The following is a 27,527-nucleotide window of genomic DNA, read 5'->3' as shown; positions in this document are numbered from 1 at the left end:
TCCCTGCTCCTTTCACTCTCTAGTCCACTTACTGGTGTCTCATTAGTTACTTTTTAGTTTCATTTATCACAATATGAAATGTTTTGCTTTGGGGCAGGAGCAGAGCAGAGGGTTATTGTTATTCTTTTCTGTCTAGCTACTTCCATGGAGGTAGTAACCTTAATCGTTTTATTCATGTCTGTGTATCCAGAGCTTGCAACAGTGACTATAATTCAATAATTTTTTTGAATGAAAGACTGGATTCAAATTCTGATCTTCAAATTCCATGCTTTTCCCACTGTACCAAAGTCAGTTGTTCATTTTTTATTTTTTTTAAAGAAGATGTTGGGGGTAGGAGTTTATTAATATATTTATTTATTTTTTGCTGTGTTGGGTCTTCGTTTCTGCGCAAGGGCTTTCTCTAGTTGCGGCAAGTGGGGGCTACTCTTCATCGCGGTACGCGGGCCTCTCACTGTCGTGGCCTCTCTTGTTGCAGAGCACAGGCTCCAGACGCGCAGGCTCAGTAGTTGTGGCTTACGAGCCCAGTTGCTCCGTGGCATGTGGGATCCTCCCAGACCAGGGCTCAAACCGGTGTCCCCTGCATTAGCAGGCAGATTCTCAACCACTGCGCCACCAGGGAAGCCCTCAGTTGTTTATTATTACAGGCTTTCCAATATCTCATAACCTCTACTTGGTCTAGCTATCTTTACTCTTTTATTTATACCAAATTCTCACCATTAGACTATATTGGCAACAAAAAATGGGTATAATCCTCAGAAAATATCAATTAAAATGTGCATATTGCCCCCTTCTCTTATTAGCATGAATTAGTTTATCAGATTCCTGAGAACAAACAAATCTTAAGCCCTTGGAAGGTGAGATCTGAGTGGGAAAATTTCATTGTTAAGAGATCTAGGCAATGAGAATAATAAGTCCAGGGAGGTGTACAGGCTCTCAACAAATACGACTCACCGATCACATGGCCTTAAGGATCCAATAAAGCCTCCATCACCAGCTATAGGTTGTTCACCTAAAGTGATAAGTCAGCTACGTTAGCTATCAGCCCAGAAAAAATAGGTGATTCCCTTCAGAATAGTGATTCTGTACCCTGTGTCCACAGTAGAATCTCCCAGGGAGATTTTAGAATATACCTATGGCTGCACCTCATCTCCAGCCATTTGGATATACCAAGTTCTGGGTGCAAACCCGGGCATGGCACTTAAAAATTCTCCTCCAATGAATCTAATGTGTAACCAAAACTGAGGAACACTGCTCTAGGAAAACGCAGAACACCCAAAATGAAGTGAAAAAGTAAGAGAAGTGATAACCTAACTGACCGTTTACACAAAGTATTGCTCTGAAAAGTGCTTTGAGGAATACATAGGACTCTTTTAAAATTACCTTGATAAAATCATAATGGCATATAGAAGGTACGGGTGTATCACAGGAAAGCATATGAGTGTTGCTATCAGGGAAACAGGTTTACGTAGCCTAATAGGATGAGAGAGATTCTCAGCTGCTTCTCTGCAGGAGAGTAATGCTTTTTTCTCCTGATGTCCTCTTCTCATGGCCCTAAGTTATGGCAAAGGAAAACAAAAGGAAGCCCTAGAGGGGCCCCTGGAGGAAAATACCACACTTTAGAAGTGCAAGCGGAGTTACAGAATCATTCCTGCAGCTGATTTTTTGCTATGCTTCCAACACTTCTGATCTCAGGCAATAATTACTAAGTACATCAGAAAATATTGTTAAATAACTACCATAATACAATAAATATAATGTGTTAAGGGTGGATTATTGAATGCAGCACTGACGTAGATGCTTCACATACATTAACACATTTCATCCTCATAAAATCCTTCCAAGTAGGTATTTTTATCACCATTTTTCAAATGAAGAAGTAGACGGAGAAAGATGAGACGATGTATTCAAGATCGCAAAGCTGATAAGTGCAGGCGTGGGTATCCAAAGTCAAGTGTTTTGGACTACAAATCCATGTCCACTGTACTACCGTGATGGGGTGTCAGGCCAAGTCAGGTGCCAGGGAAGAACACTTACAGAGGGAAAACTGTCACTAACAAAGACCTCAAGTAACGTTTTAAGGAGCAAGAACATGTTACTGAAAGCTACCAGTTCTCTTTTTTCTCTCTTCTCCCCATCTGCTTCCAACTACATTAACAGATTGTCTTAGGATATATCTTTATTGAGAATTACAACATGAAGATGAACAACCTGCCTTAGAAAAAGAAATACATTTATCTCAAAGCCAAATACTGGGATCATACCAGATGTGGGTCTTGGCATGGGGTTAAGGAATAGAGATGGGTAATGGCATTAGAGTTCCTGACTAGAGCCATGGAAGGTGAATTGCCTAGCCGGCAGCATCCTCATCCAAATCGGAATCAAGCCACCACAGAGTGGAACTTTGGCTGGGAAGCCGGGAACTTATCTAGCCAGGCTTTGGGATTTTGTACTCCAGGTTGAGGAAAACTGAAACTGCAGATAATGAGACACTTAAAAATGAAAATGTGAAGATTACATAGAGCTAGGTAACACCTGTCATTCCTATGCCTTTCCTGGAGCCACCTGAAGACTAATGCCAATGATTCATTTTACTTTTCTCATAACCCCCAAAGCAAAACCCACCAGTAGCCTGTAAATTATACGAGGGCCTGCGAGAGCCTGTGGCAATGGCTTTGAGAAAATCCGCATACACATATGCCATTCTTCTAACTAGATTTTGTGCTTTTTACGTGTTTAGTCAAGAATGAAAACAATATTATAAATGTTATGCTTTCCAGGCTTGACAGATGCTCATCTTGGGATGTAGTTACATACACAGATAGAAAATGAGCTGTAACAAGCTCTTTGCAGAGGATAAGTGGGTGTTTTTGGAATCCTTGATGAAAACCCACTGTGACATATATATTTTTTTTCCTTGTTACCCAGATTTATTCTATAAAACTTTCCTTCCACCATTTTTACCATCCAACTGACAATTTTCAGTGTTCCTATCTTATTACTGCTTACTTGGTATAAAGCAGAAATGATGTTTTATGGCAGCTATATGAAGTACCATTGAGAATTAAATTGCTTTCCTTTCTTCCTCATTGTTGTGAATTTCGGGCAGATGAAAGATGGGAGATTGGCAGCCAGGGAGCAGACAGTCCTCTGTTATCTGTGACATGCACACTGATACAGGCAGAGGGAGCTCAAACATCCCTCTTCACAGCCGTATGCCAACTTTCAAATCTTGGAGAAAGAGCTCTGTAGAAGAGAGTGTCATTTATAAAGGATAAGATTTCAAGATAGGCTTTCTTTAAAAAGGGGTGGTGGTGCTGGGATTTACAAAGTAGTTAGAAGGGTAAAAATAAGTTGGAGAAGATTTAGAAAGGTGTCTTTTGGGGTTCCTGCTTAATTCGAGAACAATGTGAGCTACGGTCCCTTTTTTTTTTTTTTTTTTCCTTCCTCCTCACCTTCATTTGTGTGTCTGTTTGCCACCCTGGAATTCTCTGGCCATCTTTGCCGTGTCTGAACAGGCTCAGTTCCTGTAACAAACTCTCTTATCAGTCGTAGCCAAGTCCTGAGGCTCCTTATAAAAAAGACGCAGTCTGAAAGCCCACATCGCTGTGGAAGGTCTCCACACGCTGCTGCTTTGCCTTCTCTCTCTGGTTCCAGCCCGCCTGCTCTCGCCTAGGTGAGTTAGCTTCCTCATTGCCTTGCACCTGCTCTCGCCTCACAGCTCAGCTAGATTCCAGCTTCGTTCCTGGACAGACCTTTTAGCAACCTTCTTGCAGCCTGGTAGCCAGCTCCGATACCGAGCCCAGGCTCCAGAGAACCTGGCCCAGGCTCAGGGAGTTCTGACAGGACACATCACAGGCAAAATTTGTCATGGGTTTCTTTCCATCTTGCCAGAAGCTTCCTTTTGCCTTTTGTTTCCCATGGATTTCAAAAAGCCTCTAAATTGCCCAGGGCTTCACCATGAGGGAGTTGACCAAATGCTCGAGTCAAACTTTTGGTCTCATTTTCCCTCACTCATCCCACTGTGCTCCGTGGAGCAGCATTTACCTTCCTTCCTCTGGCGGTGAGTCTGGCCCCGGCAGCTCCACTGAGCTTGCTTTGTTAAGCCTAGGCATGCATAATGCAGTGTTTAATAAACGTTTCTCATTACGATGATGAGTGTGCTAATGGACCCCATGATTATACTTTGTCTAAATTAGATTTTTCATCTCCCTGTGCAAACGCTACTCCTCCTGTGATCCCTATTTTTGTTGATGGCACCACCATTTTTTCCAGGCTCCCAGCCCTAACTAGCATGGACTCCTCTTTGATTATTCTCTTGATGCCACATTAAATCTCTTTGCAAATCCTGTTGATTCAAATCCTCAATTTTCTATGCCCACTACCACAGCCTTTATTCACTTGGAGGGAATATGTGAAAGAGTCTCTTAATTTGCCCTCCTGCTGGCTGACTCTTTCCCTTCCAATCCACTTGACACCCTATTGCCACATTAAGTTTTCTGAAGTGTTTGAATGTCTGTTCTTCACTTGCTTGCTGTGTGGTTAGGGGCAAGACATGGAATTCCTTTAAGTTTTAGGTTCTCATCTGTAAAATTATGATAATACCATCTAAAAATAGTGTTATTATTATTATTGAGTGCCGCACTGTCACAGAATAAAGCTCAAAGCACTTAACCTGCTCTTACTTTTAAATTTCCACCTATTTAGTCCAACTTATTTCCCAACTGTTCTCCTTCCTTTGCACTTCCCATGCTCTGATGGTTATGAAGATGCTGATGACATTAATACCTAATAATACCTGTGTGCCAGAACTATTCTAATCACTTTTACATGGATTCACTCGCTTAAACCTCAAAGTGTAATGAAGGTACAATGATAATCCTTTTAGTACAGATGGAAAATTAAAGCCAAAAGAAATTAAAGTAACTTGCCCCAAACCACACATCCAGAAAGTGAAAGAACTAGGATTTGAACCCATGGAATAACACTGGGAGGTTGTGCTCTGAGGCAATGTTCTAAGTGCTTTACAAATGTCAGCTGTCTTTTTTTTTCAACATTACTCTTTCAAAACTTTTGTTTTTTATTTTGAAACATTTGAAAAAGACAGAAGTGGACAAATATGCATAGTTCACTGAGTCATCACCAAACAACACCCAGGTCAAATATAGAACATTGCCAAACTCCAGTAGCCAATACTTTGCCTTCCCAATACTGGGTCTTCCATCTGCAAGCTACTTTCTTGATTTCATGTTTTATGGGAAATACTTCCTATGTTTTATTCATAATCTTATCAGTTTGACAGGTAGCCTAATCATTTTACAATAGTTTTGGAGACTTTTGAAATCTATATGTATTTCTATATCTATATCTGTATCTATTCAAACACACAGTGTGTATCCTGATATAGCTCTTGCTATATCACACAGCTAACAAGGGAGGAGCTAGAGTTTTGACCCACTTATCCACTGTCAAGAATAGCAAGGTAAATATACTTAAGAATTCTTTTATACTGGGATAGACAGATTCCTATCTTCTGTGCTTTAACTATGTTGATGTCTACTTTAAGTTGTGTGAGAGAGCACGCTGACAGAGATATGAGAATTCTTTACAATTTTAGGATACCAACATAATCATCATTCCTAATACACAGCCTAAAAACCAACACACACACACACACCCCAAATATATTCTTAGCCTGTTGACAATAAAACAAAACTATCATTTTCCACATCAACTGTGTATTTGGTCTTGGCCAGTTTGTTTTGGAGCTTGCTGTGTGTTGAGTATTTTCTTATCAATGCCAATATTTTCTTGCAGTATGCTGACTGTCATAAAATCTGTATCCCAAAATGCAAAAATTGAGAAAATGTCAATTCCCAGACATTTTCTTGCAGTATGTTGACTATCATAAAATCTGTATCCCAAAATGCAAAAATTGAAAAAATGTCAATTCCCTGACCATAATCCGTATCCAGTGTTTGAGAATTTGAGTACCATGCCATAATTGATATCAATAAATTAATAGTACATTTTTAAGAAAAAAAAAACTAATTTTAAAATGAATTACTTCTGATACGGATTGAATGTATACAAAATATTAAAAATTATTAAAGTGGCTTAGACATAAATTTTTAAAAGGCCACATATTTCAAGCCTGCACGCATACACAAATATTCTCACCCCAAGATGTCAGTTCCAAAGATATAGTGACAAACAGAAGAAATAGCTTATCACAGCAATCAAGCTCATCACGCCTGGTGTGATGCACAGCTATAATTTTCCTGCCTGATTACATTATTTGGGCCTGAATGACGAACAGAGAAAGATGAGATGGGGAATATGAAGCAGTCAAAGCTAGCGACTTTGCTAGCTCTGAAGATACCAACCTTGGCCCAGATGCTACAGAAGTCATTTTAGGCAGAAAAGGTAGAACTTATAATTGACTTACAGTCCACTAAGCAAGAAAGGAAATGGACACGTACCACACTTTATCTGTTTAAATGCTTTTTGCTCTTTTGACATTTGATTTGTACATATGGACTTGAAAGTTAGGTTGATGTAAATGTAAAAATTACATACATTTTGCCTTCTCATAAATATTAGATGATTTAAACTATTTGATTCTAAGTGAATGATTTTTTTTCTTTTAGTTGCTCTTCTTAGCATAATTAAGATAAAGTCATTGTTTAATTTTTTTATATCTGGAATTTAATTGCATTTTTGACATTAGCTGAGAAATATAATGAAACAAGCAAGAGGAGCATATTCCCTTGAAAAGAAAATATATACAGTTGTCCCTTGAGCAACATGAGTTTGAACTGCAAGCGTCCACTTAAACATGGATTTTCTTCAATGATAAATACTACAGGACTCAGATCCACTATTGGTTGAATCTACAGATGTGGAACCACGTACACTGAGGAAGCTTGGCTAGGGAGGGGAGTGCCAACTACAAGTTACACAGGGATTTTCCACTATATGGAGGGTTGTCGCCCCTAACCCCCACGTGTTCCAGGGTCAACTGGGTAGACCACTGTCAGTGATTATTATGCTAAGCACATTATTCTTACAAGTGTGAAGTAGTTGAAAAGATGCTGGTCATTTGTTTCTTCTTGTTGTTTGATGACTCAGCTTATTGGTAGCAATGCCTTCTTCGAAAAATGGGTATTGAATAATCAGTGGTCTATGTTTACTCCCACAATCACTTGACATGAAAACAGTGATACAATGTTGGAGGTAATAATGAAATACATCTTACCAAAATGAAAATAGTACTTAACCCACAGTGAACAAAAATTCATTGGCATCTATCAATGTCAGCAAGTATTTATGAAGTTCTTACTTTGTGCTTAGTAACATGTGAAGAAAAAGGGAAGGTAACCAATACTTTTAGAGAGTGTACCGTTTGTCAATCATTATGCTAGGCACTTAGCGCACCCCATCACATTGAGTTCTCAGAAAGTTCAAGTACATTGGATATAACTGTATGCATTTTACATAGAACATAACATAAGCAGAATAAGTTACTTGCCCGAGGTCACACTGCTAGGAAACTGTGTAGTTAGAATTTGAATCTAGTGCCATGTGGCTCTAGAGTTTATAATATTTTTACCCGCACCAGTTCAGTTTGCTTTCAATTTGGCGGTAAGAAAACTAAACAGAAGTGAAATAATGAATAAAACAGATAAAGCAGGTGTCTGTGAGAGCTAGGAAGCTTGGAGAACGGATAGATAACCATGGCAAAAGGGAAGAGGACAGATGTATTTCTGTAATAAGTGCCACATTGTGTGTTCTAGGCTAACAATACCTGTGACATCTGATGATTGGGAATGTAAGAATGGAATCATAAAATTTGGTCATTCACAATTGCTGGAGTATGTTTGGTAGATTTTGGTAAAATTTTGGTGACCCCCCAATAGTTGAAGGTAGGTGAGGATTACATATTTCCTTTTTTCAACTTTACTACAAGGTAGGAAAGGAAGAAAACAAGTCTCGGAATGAATTCTTTCATACATATAGGCATTGATCATTAAGCATGTACAAATTTAATCATAAAATTTGTCCTCTCAGCTTGGAGGAGTGTCAGCTCTCTCTGCCCTTGCAGGTATTCCACTAACAACTTGCATGAAAATTCACTCAAGGTAACCAAATTTCTATTCTGTTTCAGGTGAAAATATACTTCCATAGGTGGGTTGACATGGGACCTGCTCCTATTCTAATTGTAGGGCACTCAAAAGTACAGCTATTGAGTCTGCTATACTTTTATACCCTGTTCATGAAAGAATGGGAATGTCCAACAATATTTCTATCCAACCCACACACAAAGTCTAATGGAAAGTGATGTCCTGACGTTCACTGTGCTAAAAGGCAACATTTCTGGGTTTGAGCTGGACAAAAGTTGCTTCTACATTTATATACAGATGATCCCTAACTTAAGATGGCTCAACTTACAATTTTTTGACTTTCCAATGGTACAAAAGTGATGCACATTCAGTAGAAACCATACTTTGAATTTTGATCTTTTTCCAGGCTAGCAATATGCAGTATGATATTCCCTTGTGATGCTGGGCAGCAGCTCCCAGTCAGTTACATGATTGCGAAGGGAAACACTGATACACGTACAACCAATTCTCTTTTCACTTTCAGCACAGTATTCAATAAATTGCATGAATATTCAACATTTTATTATAAAATAGGCTTTATGCTAAACGATTTTGCCCAACTGTAGGCTAATGTAAGTGTTTTGAGCACATTTAAGTAAGGCTTGGCTAAGCTATATTGTTCGATAGATTAGGTGTATCAAACGCATATTCTTTTTTTCATAAATTTATTTATTTTATGTATTTTTTGTTGCATTGGGTCTTCGTTGCTGCGTGCGGGCTTTCTCTAGATGCAGCCAGTGGGGGCTACTCTTCGTTGCGGTGTTTGGGCTTCTCATTGCAGTGGCTTCTCTTGTTGTGGAGCACGGGCTCTAGGCACACAGGCTTCAGTAGTTGTGGCACGAGGGCTCAGCAGTTGTGGCTCACTGTCTCAAGGGCGCATGCTCAGTAGTTGTGGCGCATGGGCTTAGTTGCTCTGTGGCATGTGGGATCTTCCTGGACCAGGGATCAAACCTGTGTCCCCTGCACTGGCAGGCAGATTCTTAACCACTGCACCACCAGGGAAGTCCCAAACGCATTTTCAACTTAAGATATTTTCAAGTTAATGGTGGGTTTATTGGGAAATAATCTCATCATAAATCAAGAAAGATCTGTAATTATATGTTTCTAAAGTGGTGTGTGTGTATGTTTGTATTTCAAACAATGCCTCAATTGAAGGAAAGGAAAATTACAGAAATATATAAAAATTTGTCATGCAAGCTTGATAATAAACTTGAGTCTTGACCAGAATCTAGAATTCTGAGAAAAATTTGTCCAGACTACAATGAGAAAGGAGGAGATTCTATAAGAGAACTGACATGCTTGAAAACCTGGAGGTAAGACAAGCTTTGTGTGTTTAGTGGCTGGGATACTAAAGAAGACATCGTTGTTTTTATAGTCTCTGAACTTGCTTTTCAACTTTGGCTTATGTGCCTATGTTGATCATAGAAGTACATCTTTGGAGGGATAGTGGCAGCGGGAAATAAAGTTGTATGTTATATAGGGAAGGCCCATTTGAAGGGGAGGAAGATAATCCCAAGAGGACCTTTAAATTTATAAATAACTTTCTCCCAGCCATGGTTTTTTAGCAAAGGAAAGGACTGCCTCAGGAGTCTGTTAGAACTCTCAAGCTCATGTTGTTTAGCCTGGTCTTTCCAGGATTCAGGAATATGGACTATGTTACCTTTGGACTAAGGTTCCTCTCAGCCTCTGTGATTCTGTAAATGAGGAAGACTTTGAAAAACAAAACAAAACTTTGTAATCTTTTTCAGTGTTTTCTTAGTAATACATTTCTTAGGACCTACACCCTAAGGCCACTTTCTAGAAGATACCACTTTATAGTAAGTTTCCTTTGATAATTCTTTCTCCTTAATGATCTTTTTTGTTGTTTGTTGTTATTACTTTAAAAAGGGTTGATGCTCCAGGGCAAGTCATATAGAAATTGAGCTCCATCTGTCTTTTCTTTTGAGTGGCAGTTGCTTCTGATTGATGTTTTTGATTATAGTACTACAGGCTCAGCAGTTAGAATTATTTCAGGCATGGATTTTAAAAACGGATAATGCACCTAATAATTACACACACTCCTCTCCTTTAAAAATGAAATAAACTGTTTAAGTAGACAACAACATATATATGATTTAAATTTTCAAACCATGCTTAAAATATAAAAGGCACTAGCTAAAGCAAGCAAGTGTTAGAAGAAATAAAACAGCTATCTACTCTTTCATCACCTTAAACTTTTTACCACCTTTTTTCTCCAAACATTAACCTATTATCTTTTTCTCACTTATGAAATGCTTCTGGCTTTGTTTACAACTTGTGACTGACAAGACTGTTTCAACTTATATTCAGCTACAATAATACTACAGTTGTTAAGTTCATCATTAATACTGTTCTGCTACTCATGCTGAAGCAGGAAATTCTTTCAATAATCTTTTATTTTATTCTCAAATTAATTGTCCCCTTAGCCATCAACTTTCAGAAATCAGTTTTAGCTCTTTATGTACTTTTCCCAATTTGAAATACTCCCAGTTGCCTTTGATAAGGTTTATGTGTAATATTTCCACATAATAAGAAGGATGAATAAGTAAATAAAATAATAAATGAAAAAAAGGCTGCCACTTATTAAATGCCTATAAACAACAGTAACTTAACTGTAAATTGTATACATTATGTCACTTACCTTTATAAAAACTGAAATAGATATTTCTATTTTATTAATGAGATTATGGAAACCTAGAGAAGTTAATCAAGCTTTATAACATCACATGGCTGAGTAGCAAAACTGGAATTTGAACACAAACATAATACATACCCTTTTCCCCTATGTTATCTGTCTCTAATTATAAAATTTCTTTCATTGATTAAATTATCTTTTTCAAGAGTCTAGAGATCCTATTCATTTGGCATAATTACAGATAATCTAGCTAACATCCTAATAATAAAGATGGGTGGACAAATTGTCTTTCTCTAATGAAGTCACTATTACTATAAAGTCTTTAAATTTAAAATATGTTTAGTTCAACTGACATGAAAGATTTGATATGTCTTATAACTCTGGAATGATATTCATATGAAATATCATGGCTTTTTATAACTTGTAAACAGCTACCCATAAAATTTCCATTGTTTTAGAAGAATTCAGAATTTTGTTGCCTTTTTATTGAATATCAAAACTGATACTTTCAATCTTAAGGTTTAAGATATTAGAAATTCCAGGAATGCAGCACCACCCTTACCTTTATTGTCGCTGTTGCTGTTGTTACTAAATTTCAAAATTGAAATATTTCAACATAAAAAGCTAGGAATAAGTATAATTGATACTCAAAGGCCCCATAGCATGCACTTGTCACACACATACACATATATGTAGTACTTTGACATGTTTACTTAAAATCCTTTAGGAGAAATAAATAAATGGTTTAAAAGAGTTGAAACTTCCTACCTTTTCCCTTGCCCTCTGCTCCTGTCCATCATTCTGAAGTTCCTAGCCTTTATTTCCATGCAATTTCATTTATGCATAAATGATATATAGAATTATTTTGTGATTTTGAAATGTATTTGTATTATACTGTATACCTCATCATATAACAACCCTCTCCCTTTTTTGGTCAATGTTATTTGATTTTTGATTTAGATATATTGATTTATCCATGTCCATACATATTTTATTTTTATTTTCTCTTTTTAACCCCTCCAATCTATAAATATACCTCAAATTATGTATCCATTCTCCTGTGATGTAGGTTGTTTTGTACCCTCTCCCACTTCTTTTTTGGCTATTAAATATAAAGCTTAAGTAAACTTTCTTGTATATTTCTCCTTAATTTCTTAGTAATAATTTATCTAGGATAGATACATAAAGAGGAAATACTGCAATATAGAGGATATGGCCCTTTAACTCTACTAGATACTGAAAAAGTGTTTTCTGAAAGGTAATTTTACCAATTTACACTCCCTTGTGTAGTGTATGAGTTGCCAATTGCTTTACAACTTCATAACCATTTGGTGTTTTGTGCTTAGAATGCTGTCAAGCTGAATGGTGGCAAATTCTATCTCATTTTGGTTTAAAATTGCATTTTTCTGATTGCTAATGAGATTGAACGTCTTTTCATATGATTACTGACCATTTGAAATTTCTCTTCTGAGAAATGCCTATTAGTATTATTTACTCATATTTCTTTTCTTTTTTTCTCTCTCTTGTTTATATTGATTTCTAGGCTGAAGACTAGTATTTCATCAGATATGTATGTTGCACAAATAAAACTTTCCCAAATCTCCAGCTTGCTTCTGAAGTTTCCCCCTCTTCCAAAAAAATTGTATTTAGGCATATTTATCAATCATTTTGTTTATGGTTTGGCCTTTTTTGCATCTTGTTTAAGTATGTGAAATGAGATATGAATCCAATCTTTTCCATGTGGAAATTGAATTTTACAAGAACCATTTGTTGAATGGTTCACACTTTATCTACTGATTTGTTCTGCTAACTCTGTCTTATACCAAGTTTCCACAAATAAAAAGGTCAGTTTCAGACTCTGAAACTATGTATTTATTTCTTGGTCAATACCATGCCGTATATTGATTGTGTGCCCTGCAATTTTACTGTATTCATTTATTATTTCGAATAGTTTTTTGGTGGAGTCTTTAGGTTTTTCTATATACAAAATCATGTCAAATGTAAATAGTGACAGTTTTACTTCTTTTCCAATTTGGATGAACTTTATTTCTTTTTCTTGCCTAATTGCTCTGGCTAGGACTTCCAATATTATGTTGAGAAAGAATGGTGAGAGTGGGCATCCTTGCTTTATCTCTCTGTGCTGGATTCTGGATAATTTCCTCAAATTTATCTTTAGCTTTTCCATTTATTTCTTCCACTGTGTTTATTATGCTGTTTCGTTCTCTATTGAATTTCTAAATAATATTTTGTTAATTTTTAGTTTCTCAAGAGAGATTTATTTTTTCAGTTGAGAGTCAGGACAAGAGAGTCAAGCTTCCTTTGACACAAGTGGTTTTCTTGTATGGATATAGAGATTTGTTTTTATTTTTAGACCACTTTTACTCTGAGGATGTGGTCTTTTGCTAGGACCAATGTTTTATGCATTGGTTTGGAGTCCTGCTTCCTGGCTTTTCTAAACCAAAACCCTCATTGCCTGTCACTTGGTGACCATTAAACCCCAATTCATATATATTTTTTCCCAATTAAAAAATCCTTACTGCCACTTCATTAAAGTCCCAGTACCATTTCACACTTATCATTCTGTTTTTGACTCCTTCAGGTGTGCATTTAAAAGAAATCTGCTTATATTTTATGCTTCATTTCTGGCTAATGTGGTGAGTAGGATTTACATCTGATCTAGTCTGCATATTTTCATTCAAGACAGGGAGAAGGAAGCGAAAAGAATCGGTATTTATTGAAACTGCTTTGTTCATTGCATTTTACTGGAGCTTTCACATATATCACTTCTCTTAATTATTATAAGGAAAAGGAAGGTGGAAGATATTATTAATAATAAGATGAAATCTGTATTTTTAGAGAGATTATTCTAGAGGCTATCTGAAGAACAATTTTGGGACTCCCTCAATGCTCTTCAATGCTTAATTTCTCTAATGTGGGAGGAAGATTAAAAATGTTTGTTTTATTATAATTCATAGCAATATGGTAAAGTAATCTGTGTGCCCGGGAAGGCTGTGAAAATTGAACAACTCTTATTAAACTGAAAGGTTGTTATTAAATGACACAGTGAAGTTTGATATGTTAGATTCATCTTCTACATTTCAGAGGTTATATTGCCTAAGTAGGGAGAGAAAAGTAATGATGAGTGAGCCTCAGTTATAAGGCAGCCTGAAATCCCAAGTCCCTGATGACTTTTCCTAGAGCAAAACTGTCCTGAATCATACACAATTTGAACTCATGTAGATAATTATTATGCCACTGTAAAAAATATTTTATTTCCACTATATACCTACAATTTTAATACCTTGAGGAACAAAAATATCAGCTGACATCTCATTCAGCAATTCCTCTCTCTACTTTGATTTGTGACCACTGTGTGTGTTTCCTGCTGATCAACTCTTCTGTTCTTTGACCTTGTTTAGATCATCTCTCTTTTGGCCAACTTTTATGGAAGGTCTTTACTGAGTCTTTTCACCCTAACCTCCTAATATTTGCCAACCTTTAACCTGGTGAGCTCAGTACAGGTCCAGCATCTTCAGAAGCCACTTGATACGGGCACATTTTTCTACCACAGCCTCTGAACTTTTAAGTGAGGGCAGGACCTATTTCCTCACATGTGTTGCTGCACGTGTTATCTTGAAAATCTGAAGTGTGCAGCTGTTAGCTCAAGAACAACCCAGGGGAAAGGTCATTTCCTCCTAAACTTCTAAAGAAATGTCTTTATGCTCAGTGCAGGCAGAAGGAAGGGGGAGATAAAGGCACTATAATAAACTGACCCCCTAAATCCAAATCTTTCAAGTCTGAAAAACCTTTTTTACTTTCTCCTTAAGGAAGCGAATAGCTGCAGGAAGGACATACTATCAAAGTATGCCGTGGTTTTCCTTAGCAGAATAAATGTGCATCTACTTTAAAATAGGATCACTAAAAGACTTGCAACTTTAGGAAAGAAAGAGACCTGAAGTCAAATTTTTCATCTTTTTAAAAATCCTTCACAATTTTTCTTCCTTGTACTTCAGAAAGGGAACGATTAAAAGCCCAAACAAAAAATAAAAAATACATCAGAACAGTGACATTTTCAGTTTCCTCCGGCAAGTCAGTATGTACCTGGGATGTCTAATGACTATGTACAAACAATATTTTCTGTGTACGAATCATCTTTCTTTGAGGCCATTCTCTAACACTTTACACTCAAAGAATCCTATTAAATCCAGAACAAGCTCCATTACCACTGAGGATGAATTCCACTAAAATGTTTTCAAGGCATTTAAGTTACAAAGACCAAGACCATACTTTTGGTTTGCGATATGACAATCAGTATGTTCCAATCCTTTCTCTTGATATATCTTCTCATGCAAAAGAGGACACATAGCACTCTTTAATTGGTTAGAAATCTTATTACTTACAGACTATAACAAACTATATACATGTCATGTAAGGATTAGGGTCAGGGAAATAAAGAATAGAGATGATTAGTTGTCAAACTCTCAGGGAAAAGAATCAAACTAGTTGTTCATAGTTATCAACTGCTAAATTTCCTGTTGGGAGAACCAAGAGATTCCACAGGGCTATACCATCTATTCAGTTTCTTGTCTAGTTGGGAAGACAAACGATGAGAAAACTAGTGTGAGGTGTTATTGACTAATCTAAGAGGAAACCACAAAGAAGGTGGCACCATTTTCTATGGGCTTCAAGGAAGTCTTAATAAGACTTGGACTGAACCTTTAAACACGGGCTGTAGTTAAACTGCTGAAGGGGAAAGGGGTGGTCGGGTTTGTGTGCATGTAGGAGAGTGAGGAGGTAAGCAGAGATAAAGCCTCAGTCAAGACCCAGTTTGTTGTAAGCCTGGTGAGTAGAACATTCCCGTATGTCTCTCAGAACACCTTAGTGAAGAAACCTTTATAGAGGCTTCCCCGATTCCACATGCAGAATTCATCACTTCCCTATTGTTCCATTTCAAGTCCTTACAATGAGGTTTAATATAAGTAATTATTTTAAGCAAGCAAGTACACTGTTTTTTTCAAAGAGGTCTCCCTATGCCATCTCAACTTCATAGTAGTTCCATAAGGCCAGGTACCATACTTTAAATCCCAGGTATTTCACATAATGCCTGGAACAAATTCGGTGCTAATTGGCTATTTGTTAAAGGGAGGGAGGAAAAGGAGAGGAGGAGAGAGAAGAAAGAGAAAGGGAAAGAATGTTTACTGAGTACTAGACAATCATTACTATAGGGAAAATGCTTGGTAGGCTTTTTTTGTGGCTGTAAAAGAAAATATTTTCCACTGAACAAAATAGTTTTGGACAAATAGCCTTCTCCTAAACTAAACAAAACTCAGTCAAATGGAAACATGATTGGTTCAGATGAACAAACTTCTGGGTGATTATTTCTTTTTCCATTTTCAGCTAGATTATTTTGGCATCAGAGGCACATGGCCTTTGTTACACTGTCTCCTTGAAAGCAGCTACCACACCTATCATGTTTATTGTGTGTCTCTTTTGATTAGTATTGTCTTGGATCATTTTTGTACTCAGTAAATAACTGTTAATGTTGTAAAAACTTACAAAGTTTTTAAAAATTTCATGATATTTTTGTGCAGAGGGCATTTGCAAAACAGATTATAATAACCCCAACTATGACATGTAATTGCCATTATTTGACATTTAACTAGGTATTCAAATAGTAGTTGCATTGAAAGGCTCATATTTTCTAATCAACCCACCTTAAAACTAATGGTGTAAATCAGTGAATTGCTGCAATTTTCTAACGGCTCAGAAAAAATAAATTTAGTAAGTATACTATAAGTATTACTGAATAATTTGTCACTCACCTGTAACTCACAGAGTACTGAATGTTGTGTTAATTAAAATTAGCATATATTTTTATCAGCCCATATGCTTAACAAGTGCATGATACCTGACAGGCTACAAAATGAGTAGGGACTGAGAGACAGTACATACCACATCACTGACAAGGTGGTGTTCCCCTGTTTTCTTTTTATTAACAACCCAACTCCGTTAAAGACTGCTCTTAGGACTTGCTTGCTTTATGCCAAATAATGCCTGCTCCAATAAAGACAATTCAAAAGCCCTGGAGAAAAGAAAAAATGCCTGCCTTACGACAGACTCTGATAGGCTCTCTCAATTCTTACTTAAAAATCAAGGTAGCGGGTAGATTTTGAAGAACAAAAGTGTCAAACTGAACACTGTCTTTTTGCAGTAAAAGGGAAAGGTCACCAGGAAAGAATGCTTAAATTAAAATTGAAATCTAGGGCTTAAGGATCTAAATGTGGCTCTAACCTTTCACAAAATAAGCACAGCACTGTAAGATGAGGTGTTCTTTTATAACCCCCTCTTTCATCATCACCTCTTCAGGGAGAATGCCATATATGATATATAGATATTAACTCTTCTCTTTGGCTTAGGTTGGAAGAGCTATATGAAAATGACCAATATGAGAAGAAAGTCCTTAAATAACATCTTGATTTATAACATGAAGGTACTTTACTGGGTGAGGTTATCTATAATCAAAAGTTCAGTAACATTAGCAGAGGTTGTTTATGGAGCCCCAGAAAGACTGAAGACCAGCTTTTGCCTCTTGCCGGTGACCTGTATTCTTTTGTTGAAGTCAATCTGGTCATATCAGTCAATCTTATCTCCCTGAGTCTTTTCTTACTTTTTTTTTTAAAAATAATCTTTATTGGAGTATAATTGCTTTACAATACTGTGTTAGGCTCTGTTGTACACCAAAGTGAATCAGCCATATGCATACATACGTCTGCATATGCCCTCCCTCTTGAGCCTCCCTCTCACTCTCCCTATCACACCATTCCTCGAGGTCATCGCAAAGCACCAAGCTGATCTCCCTGTGCTATGCTGCTGCTTCCCACAGGCTAACTAGTTTACATTCGAAAGTGTATATATGTCGATGCTAGATGCTACTCTCACTTCGCCCCAGCTTCCCCCTCCCACCCCGTGTACTCAAGACCATTCTCTATGTATACATCTTTATTCCTGCCCTGCAACTAGGTTCATCAGTACCATTTTTTTTTTTTAGATTCCATATATATGCGTTAGCATACGGTATTTGTTTTTCTCTTTCTGACTTACTTCACTCCGTATGACAGACTCTAAGTCTAACCACCTCACTATAAATAACTCAATTTCATTTCCTTTTATGGCTGAGTAATATTCCATTGTATATATGTGCCACATCTTCTTTATCCATTCATCTATCAGTGGACACTTAGGTTGCTTCCATGTCCTGGCTATTGGAAATAGTGCTGCAATGAACATTGTGGTACATGTCTCTTTTTGAATTATGGTTTTCTCAGGGTATTATATGCCTAGTAGTGGGATTGCTGGGTCATAAGATTAGTTCTATTTTAAGTTTTTTAAGGAACCTCCATACTGTTGTCCACAGTGGTTGTATCAATTTACATTACCACCAACAGTTTAGGAGGGTTCCCTTTTCACCTCTTCCTTTCCAGCATTTATTGTTTCTAGATTTTTTGATAATGGCCATTCCGACTGGCATGAGGTGATACCTCACTGTAGTTTTGATTTGAATTTCTCTAATAATTAGTGGTGTTGAGCCTCTTTTCATGTGCCTCTTGCCCATCTGTATGTCTTCCTTGGTGAAATGTCTATTTAGGTCTTCCACACATTTTTTAATTGGATTGTTTGTTTTTTTTATATTGAGCTCCATGAGCTGTTTGTATATTTTGGAGATTAATCCTTTGTTGTTCCATCTGCAAATATTTTCTCCCATTCTGAGGGTTGTCTTTTTGTCTTGTTTATGGTTTCCTTTGCTGTGCAAAAGCTTTTATATTTACTTAAGTCCCACTTGTTTATTTTTGTTTTTATTTCCGTTACTCTAGGAGGTGGGTAAAAAAAGATCTTGCTGTGGTTTATGTCAAAGAGTGTTTTTCCTATGTTTTCCTCTAAGAGTTTTTTAGTGTCTGGTCTTACATTTAGGTCTTTAATCCATTTGGAGTTTATTTTTGTGTACCATTCTTTTACATGTAGCTGTCCAGTTTTCCCAGCACCACTTACTGAAGAGGCCATCTTTTCTCCATTGTATGTTCTTGCCTCCTCTGTCGTAAATTAGGTGACCATATGTGCATGGGTTTATCTCTGGGTATTCTATCCTGTACCATTGATCTGCATTTCTGTTTTTGCGCCAGTACCATACTGTCTTGATTACAGTAGCTTGGTGGTATAGTTTGAAGTTGGGGAGCCTGATTCCTCCAACTCCGTTTTTCTTTCTCAAGACTGCTTTGGCTATTCGGGGTCTTTTGTGTTTCCATCTGAATTGCAAAAATTTTTGTTCTAATTCTGTGAAGAATGCCATTGGTAGTTTGATAAGGATTGCATTGAATCTGTAGATTGCTTTGGGTTGTATATTCATTTTCACAACATTGATTCTTCCAATCCAAAAACATGGTATATTTCTACATCTGTTTATGTCATCTTTGATTTCTTTCATCAGTGTTTTATAGTTTTCTGAGTATAAGTCTGTTGCCTCCTTAGGCAGGTTTATTCCTAGGTATTTTATTCTTTTTGTTGCAATGGTAAATGGGATTGTTTCCTTAATTTCTCTTTCTGATTTTTTGTTGTTGGTGTATAGGAATGCCAGAGATTTCTGTGCATTAATTTTGTATCCTACTACTTTACCAAATTAATTGATCAGTTCTAGTAGTTTTCTGGTGGCATCTTTAGGATTTGCTATGTATAGTAACATGTCATCTGCAAACAATGACAGTTTTACTTCTTCTCCAATTTGTATTCCTTTTCTTCTCTGATTGCCATGGCTAGGACTTCCAAAACTATGGTAAACAAGAGTGGCGAGATTGGATATCCTTGTCTTGTTCCTGATCTTAGTGGAAATGGTTTCAGTTTTTCACCATTGAGAATGATGCTTGCTGTGGGTTTCTCATATAAGGCCTTTATTATGTTGAGGTAGGTTCCCTCTATGCCCACTTTCTGGAGAGTTTTTATCATAAATGGGTGTTGAATTTTGTCAAAAGCTTTTTCTGCTTCTATTGAGATGATCATATGTTTTTAATTCCTTAATTTGTTAATGTGATGTATCACAATGACTGATTTGCATATACAGAAGAATCCTTGCATTCCTGGGATAAATCCCACTTGATCATGGTGTATGATCCTTTTAATGTCTTGTTGAATTCTGTTTGCTAGCATTTTGTTTAGGATTTATGCATCTATGTTCATTAGTGATATTGGTCTATAATTTTTTTTGTGTGTGTGATATCTTTTTCTCACTTTGGCATCAGGGTGATGGTGGCTTCACAGAATGAATTTGGGAGTGTTCCTCCCTCTGCAATTCTCTGGAAAAGTTTGAGAAGGGCTGGTATTAGCTCTTCTCTAAATGTTTGATAGAATTCACCTGTGAAGCCATCTGGTCCTGGACTTTTGTTTGTTGGAAGATTTTTAATTACTGTTTCAATTTCATTACTTGTGATAGGTCTGTTTATATCTTCTAATTCTTCCTGGTTCAGTCTTGGAAAATTTGTACCTTTCCAAGAGTTTGTCTATTTCTTTGTGGTTGTCCATTTTATTGGCATATAGTTGTCTGTAGCAGTCTCATAATCTTTTGTATTTCCACAAATCAGTTGTGATTTCTCCTTTTCCATTTCTAATTTTATTGATTTGCATCCTCTCCCTTTTTTTCTTGATGAGTCTAAGGGCTTATCAATTTTGTTTATCTTCTCAAAGAACCAGCTTTTAGTTTTATTGATCTTTGCTATCATTTCCTTCATTCCTATTTCATTTATTTCTGCTCTGATCTTTATGATTTCTTTCCTTCTATTGACTTTGGGTTTTCCTTGTTCTTCTTTCTCTAATTGTTTTAAGTGCAGGGTTTGATTATTTGTTTATTTTTCTTGTTTCTTGAGGTGAGATTGAATTGCTATAAACTTCCCTCTTAGAACTGCTTTTTCTGCATCCCATAGGTTTTGGGTCATCGTGTTTTCGTTGTCATTTTTTTCTATGTATTTTTTTTTTTATTTCTTCTTTGATTTCTTCAGTGATCTCTTGGTTATTTAGTAGCGCACTGTTTAGCCTCCATGTATCTGTGTGTTTTACAGTTTTTTTCCTGTAACTGATTTCCAGTCTCATAGCGTTGAGGTCAGAAAAGATGCCTGATACGAATTCAATTTTCTTAAATCTTCCGAGGCTTGATTTGTGACCCAAAATGTGATCTATTCTGGAGAATATTCCATGTGCACTTGAGAAGAAAGTGTATTCTGCCACTTTGGGGAGGAATGTTCTATAAATATCAATTAAATCTATCTGGTCTATTGTGTCATTTAAAGCTTGTTTCCTTATTTATTTTCTGTTTGGATGATCTGTCCATTGGTGTAAGTGGAGTTTTAAAGTCCCCTACTATTATTTTGTTACTGTCAACTTCTCCTTTCATGGCTGTTAGCATTTGCCTTATGTATTGAGGTGCTCCTACGCTGGGTGCATAAACATTTATAATTGTTATATCTTCTTCTTGGATTCATACTTTGATCATTATGTAGTGTCCCTCCTTATCTCTTGTAAGAGTCTTTATTTTAAAGTCTATTTTATCTGATATGAGTATTGCTACTCCAGCTTTCTTTTGATTTCCATTTGCATGTAATATCTTTTTCCATCCCTTCACTTTCAGTGTGTATGTGTCCCTAGGTCTGAAGTGGGTCTCTTGTAGACCGCATATATATGGCTCTTCTTTTTGTATCCATTCAGCCAATCTGTGTCTTTTGGTTGGGGCATTTAATCCATTTACATGCAAGGTGATTATTGATATGTATGTTCCTATTACATTTTCTTAATTGATTTGGGTTTCTTTTTGTGGGTCTTTTTCTTCACTTGTGTTTCCTGCCTAGAGAAGTTCCTTTAGCATTTGTTGTAAAGCTGGTTTGGTGGTGCTGAATTCTATTAGCTTTTGCTTGTCTGAAAAGCTTTTGATTTCTCTGTCGAATCTGAATGAGATACGTGCTGGGTAGAGTAATCTTGGTTGTAGGTTTTTCTCTTTCATCACTTTAAGTATATCCTGCCACTCCCCTCTGGCCTGCAGAGTTTCTGCTGAAAAATCAGCTGATAACTTTATGGGGATTCCTTTGTGTATTACTTTTTGCTTTTCCCTTGCTGCTTTTAATATATATTTTTTAAACTTAATATTTGTTAGTTTGATTAATAAGTGTCTTGGTGTGTTTTTCCTAGCGTTTATCCTGTATGGGACTCTGTGCTTCCTGGAATTGGGTGACTATTTCCTTTCCCATGTTAGGGAACTTTTCAACTATACTTGCTTCAAATATTTCCTCAGACCCTTTCTTTTTCTCTTCTTCTGGGACCCCTATAGTTCAAATGTTGGTGTGTCTAGTATTGTCCCAGAGGTCTCTGAGATTGTCTTCAATTTTTTTCATTCTTTTTTCTTTATTCTGCTCCTCAGCAGTTATTTCCACCATTCTGTCTTCCAGTTCACTTATTCGTTCTTCTGCCTCAGTTATTCTGTTATTGATTCCTGCTAGTGTATTTTTCATTTCAGTTATTGTGTTGTTCACATCTGTTTGTTTGTTCTTTAGTTCTTCTAGATCTTTGTTAAACATTTCTTGTATTTTCTGAATCCACGCCTCCATTCTATTTCCGAGATTCTGGATCATCTTTGCTCTTATTACTCTGAATTCTTTTTCAGGTAGATTGCCTATTTCGTCTTCATTTATTTGGTCTTGTAGGTTTTTACCTTGCTCTTTCATCTGTGACATATTTTTTTGCTGTCTCTTTTTTTTTTTTATAAGTGGGATTGTATTCCTGTCTTACTAGTTGTTTGGCCTGAGGCTACCAACACTGGAGTTTGTAGGCTGTTGGGGAGAGCTGGGTCTTAGTGCTGAGATGAGGACCTCTGTGAGACCTCACTCTGATGAATATTCTCTGGGGTCTAAGGTTCTCTGTTAGTCCAGTGGTTTGGACTTGGAGCTCCCACTGCAGGAGCTTCAGCCCGACCCCTGGCTCATGAACCAAGATCCCGCAAGCCATGTAGGGTGGCAAAAAAAAAAAAAGAGAGAGAATAGTTACAAAATAAAAAATAAAATTAGACTAGGAAACTAACAGATATGTTAGAATATAAAAGTAAAAATATAGATGAATCAACAACCGGAAGGTACAACAGTACCACAATAGTAAAAAAAGAGGAGGAGGGAAAAGAAAATTTAAAAAAAGGGAAAAAAACAAGGAGACAAGTCCTTGGCTGTGGAGGGCAGGGCCTAAGCAAGGGCGTGGTTTGGGCAGTGGGCGGGGCCTATGCTCAGGACCCACAGGGCTGGAAAAAGCCCTGGGGGCTGTGGGGCTTGGGCTTAACGGAACAGAAGTGGCCCAGGCGTGCCCCCCACCCCTGGTCTCAGAGGGCGGGGGACCTCACCCAGGAGCCCAGCAGGCTTTCTGGGCTCGAGTGGGCAGGGCAAACACCCTCCTCTTCTCTCCTGCTCCTCTGGTCCTGGAGGGCCTCTCCCACCTGACTCTCCTGTTTTCCCCTCAGCCTCCTTCTTATGACCCCAAGACCAATGCGTCCGGGGGGAGTGGAGACCTTGGAGGGCAGGGGACCGGCCTGGGAGCTCAGCAGGCTCCCTGGGCCTGAGCAAATGCCCTCCGCTTCTCTCCCACTCCTCTCAAAGGGCCCCTCCTGCCTGCCTCTCCTGATCTCCCCGGCCTCAGGGGTACTGATCCTGTCTGGCCTCCACTTCTCCTCCCCACTCTGTCCCCCCACATCCTACCAGTTCATTTGGGGGTTCCTCCCATCTCCTTGGGCATCAGGATCCCCCACCAGCAGCTGGCAGGCGCCCTCGTTGTGGGGAGATGCTAACTCTGTGTCTTCCCACACTGCCATCTTGACACCGCCCCTTGCTTGTTTTTATCTCTGAGCAAAATTATTTTGAGAAATCTGATCATGTATATATTGAACTTAATTCTTGTCCTTAAGCTGCCATACTTTCTTTATTCAATTTTGTTTGATTTTGTGTGTATTGTTTATTCATCTTTGTATTGTGAGTATAAAATCAAGGCTCAAGTTGCAACTTCCCTCTCTTGCATCATATATGAGGACTGGGCAATGCATATTTCCCTAGGTGAATTTTGAGGTCTTAATATTCAAGTTGGGTAGGGTCTCCACTGTAACAAACCATCACTAAATTCCTGCCCCATATTTATACAAATAAGTCCACTTATCACTTTGTCCTAATTTTCAGCTTGATCTCAGTAAGTTTCACTTATGCAATTTCCTTAAACAATTTATCTTCACAACTTTATATTAACTTGATAGTAGGTTATATCTTGGATATGTTATAGTTAGAAATGCTTCGAACAGAATGTAAACACCACCACCAACATTAATATAATTTGAAGCAGTGGAAATTCTGAGGGAAGAATGCATGTCTACTAGACAGAACCATATTTACTCATTATATATTTTATTGCTTGTTGGTTATAAATTGCAATGTCGTAAAACTTGTAACTTTAAATAAATTTGACAAAGGTATTTAGCACACACCATGCATTGGGCTCACTAATAAGTGCTGAGGACTGAGATCCCAGAGACCATAAGACATGGAAACTGCTCTCCAGGAAGTAAGGGGACCCTGGAGAGAAAAAGGCATGACTACACAACTCTAAAACAGTGAGGTTGCAATAAAATCACAAACACAACACTTCGAGAGTTTAGAAAATGGAACACTACTTACAGCTTTTATGCTATGGGGGAGAGAGGAGGAGATAACGAGAAAACTTTATTTTTCATTTACTCTAATATGAAGATGTGATGAAAATTATTGCTTCTTTCCATGAAAAAAAATGCATGTATCCAAATACAGAAAATAATTTTATGAACAGTGGCATGCTATTTGGAAACCAGTTGCATGTCATAAGGGACCCAAATTTTAAAAAATTAAAAAAACTTGACATATTCACCAGTGATTTATTAAATATTTATGCCATACCAGGCCCTAAGTTAGATCAAGCAAGTACTAATACCAGGGCAGATACACAGAAAGTGGAATTAGATTTTATTTTCAGAGGAAGGAGTTGAAACGAATCTGTATATATTTAATCTATCAAAGTAGGTTAAGTACAAGAATTTTCTAGTTGAATTATTAGCCATCCATAATTTAAAACAATTCAGGGATTGTTAATTCCCTATATACAATTACCCATGACCTTCTGTCATAAATGCTTCATTGGACTCAAAGAGCCTTGAGCAACGGCCAGCACAAGCTCTGGTACACAGAAGGTACTCAGTAATTACTTTATGAGTGATTAAAATCTTTTTTAAAATATTCATTAAAAATAATTGATAATTTTATTTTTTAAAAAGTTCAATAAACTGTTTGATAAGTTTAGCCTGATAGAGACTCATCCACCATAAGAGTAGTGTGCTGGAACTAGCTTTTACTGGCTCACAAGGGCTAATTGTTCACATTTTCAGGAATTTTTTGAGCAAGTCTTTGACATGATGGTAGCTTGAAATCAGCCATGATGGGAGTAGTATACTACAGAAATCAGCAAATGTTATAAATGTTAAACATTTATCAGCAAACTTCTGATAGTATATCTTCAGCATTGTGCGTGTCTTACCTGTTCCCTGTATTCTTACATCTAGATCTTTCATCTAAACCCAGGCCCCTGGGAAAATTTTTTTCCTGGTCAAGGATTATTTAAGAAGCCATTGTTCATAATTCAGATTTTGAAATAGCAAGTCAATTTTTCTCTATGTTCTTCCTTGAATTTTATATTTTGATTCTGAGATGTATAAAGCTCCATCTTGTTCCTAGGACTGCTAATCCCTGTAAGACTGTGGTTTGCCTTGTTCTTGCTTACCCTTCAGGTGATCTAGAAGTTTGACCCCAAAATTTAGCTCTGTGACAAATCCCATTTGTTAGGATCTCTGCATCATCTATTGTTTCATTCTTAGCCAGCCTTCTGGGATAACAATCTGTCACTCATTCTTGATCTCCCTGACACCACCCTCCCTTTGCCTGGCCTATTCTTACCAAGGGTTAATCAGAAGATGCTGCCATGGTCTGTTTTATTGCACTTCTGTTGTATCTCTGTGGTTCCCCCATCCTGCCTCTACCACCCCCATAGACACACTAACACATCCCAATGACCTCACTCACTGCCAGAAAAGCTTGTGTGTAGCCAAATCCAGAATTAAATACTTCGATTTGTTGGACCTGTTCTGACATGGTATTAATGGTGACATGACCAATTTGGTCATATCAGAGCCATTAATTCATATAGATCATGCGTGATTAATCGACAAGATGGCAGCCACATGGAAATAGCTACTGGGCACTCTGCCACATGCAGATATTATCTGATTTTATCTGTATCAAATGTTCAAGCAGCAAGCATTTTATCTGAGAAGAAATGTTAAAAGGTACTCCCTTGTTCGATACATTTCAAATCTCATTCTTTACAGAGCTTACTAAATATTGTGCAAAGAATTATCTGACTAATTGTATAAAGATTTGACAACTATTCATACAAGAGAACAATAAATTATCCTTAACGGCAAAGAAATCGCATTAGCTAAAGCACTTGAAACTCTCTGTTTATCGATAATAGACACTAATCTAAAAAGCAGTAATCTCTCCACTTACTTTCATTTTGATACACATTTGTTTGATCAAGAGAAGTAGTGTTTCATCAAGCATGATAATTCTCCACTAGTTCTGCCAGCTACAGAGTAAAGCTACAGCCATAAAATATTTTGCCTTTCAAATAGAAACATGCCAAGCCAAAAAATAAAAACTGTTTTCCCCCCAAATAATTTGTATGTGTATAGGTATACTACATAATTACTCAAAAATCTAGTTGTTTGTGCCAATTTATGTTAAGGAGATACCTCTCAAAGTTTATCCTTGAAAAGTCTTCATACAAAATGTGCTTGTTGTAGCAGAGCTTTTTAGACATACTGCAATAATTACAAGTTCAATGCATGCCTCTCTAAACATATCAGTTCAGCTGTGAAGTGATATATGAGGGACATGAACAAACACATATTGAACACTTCTATATGTCAGGTACTGTGCCTGTTCCTTGTAATATAATGGGTCTCGAGTCTAAGGTTGAGGTTAATACTGTTCCGCTTATTGTTTTCCCAAATTTCTTACATTTGTATTTTTTAATACATCCAACTATGACAACAATTTTGTAAGTTTTACATGACTGATATTGATTCTCATTTTAGAGCCACCAAAAATACAATAGAGAAAGAAATGACTTGTATATCGCCCAGTCCATTCTGGGCAGACAAAGGGCTACCAGATTCTCTGAATCACAGTCCCTGCATTATATTTTCACATAGAGAAAACCTTTTCATTATAATATTCATTCATACATATTTATAAGTTCTATTTTATATTGAGAATTTAATTAGAAGATGCAAATAAAGGGACTTAGATACAGCTTCTTTCTTCAAGGAGCACATAGTCTGCAGAAGATGAAAACGACACTTGAAATGTACTAAATTGGTATATGGGTGTCAGGGATGGTTTCCAGGAGGAGTGATATCAATCTAAACATTTGTGTGGGAAATTGTTACTAGTCAAATTAAGTGAGAGAAGTAGAGGAAATTGGGGACAGTAAGGATGCACACTTAAGGGTACATTTAAATGCCTAGAGATGAAGAGAGACCAACACATTTGGAGAACCACAGAGCTGGACCA

This window comes from Delphinapterus leucas, chromosome 8, assembly GCF_059928025.1.
Source record: "Delphinapterus leucas isolate spDelLeu-1000000601 "Yukka" chromosome 8, BTC_Dleu_Yukka2, whole genome shotgun sequence".
NCBI lineage: Eukaryota > Metazoa > Chordata > Mammalia > Artiodactyla > Monodontidae > Delphinapterus > Delphinapterus leucas.
This window is presented reverse-complemented; position numbering follows the sequence as displayed.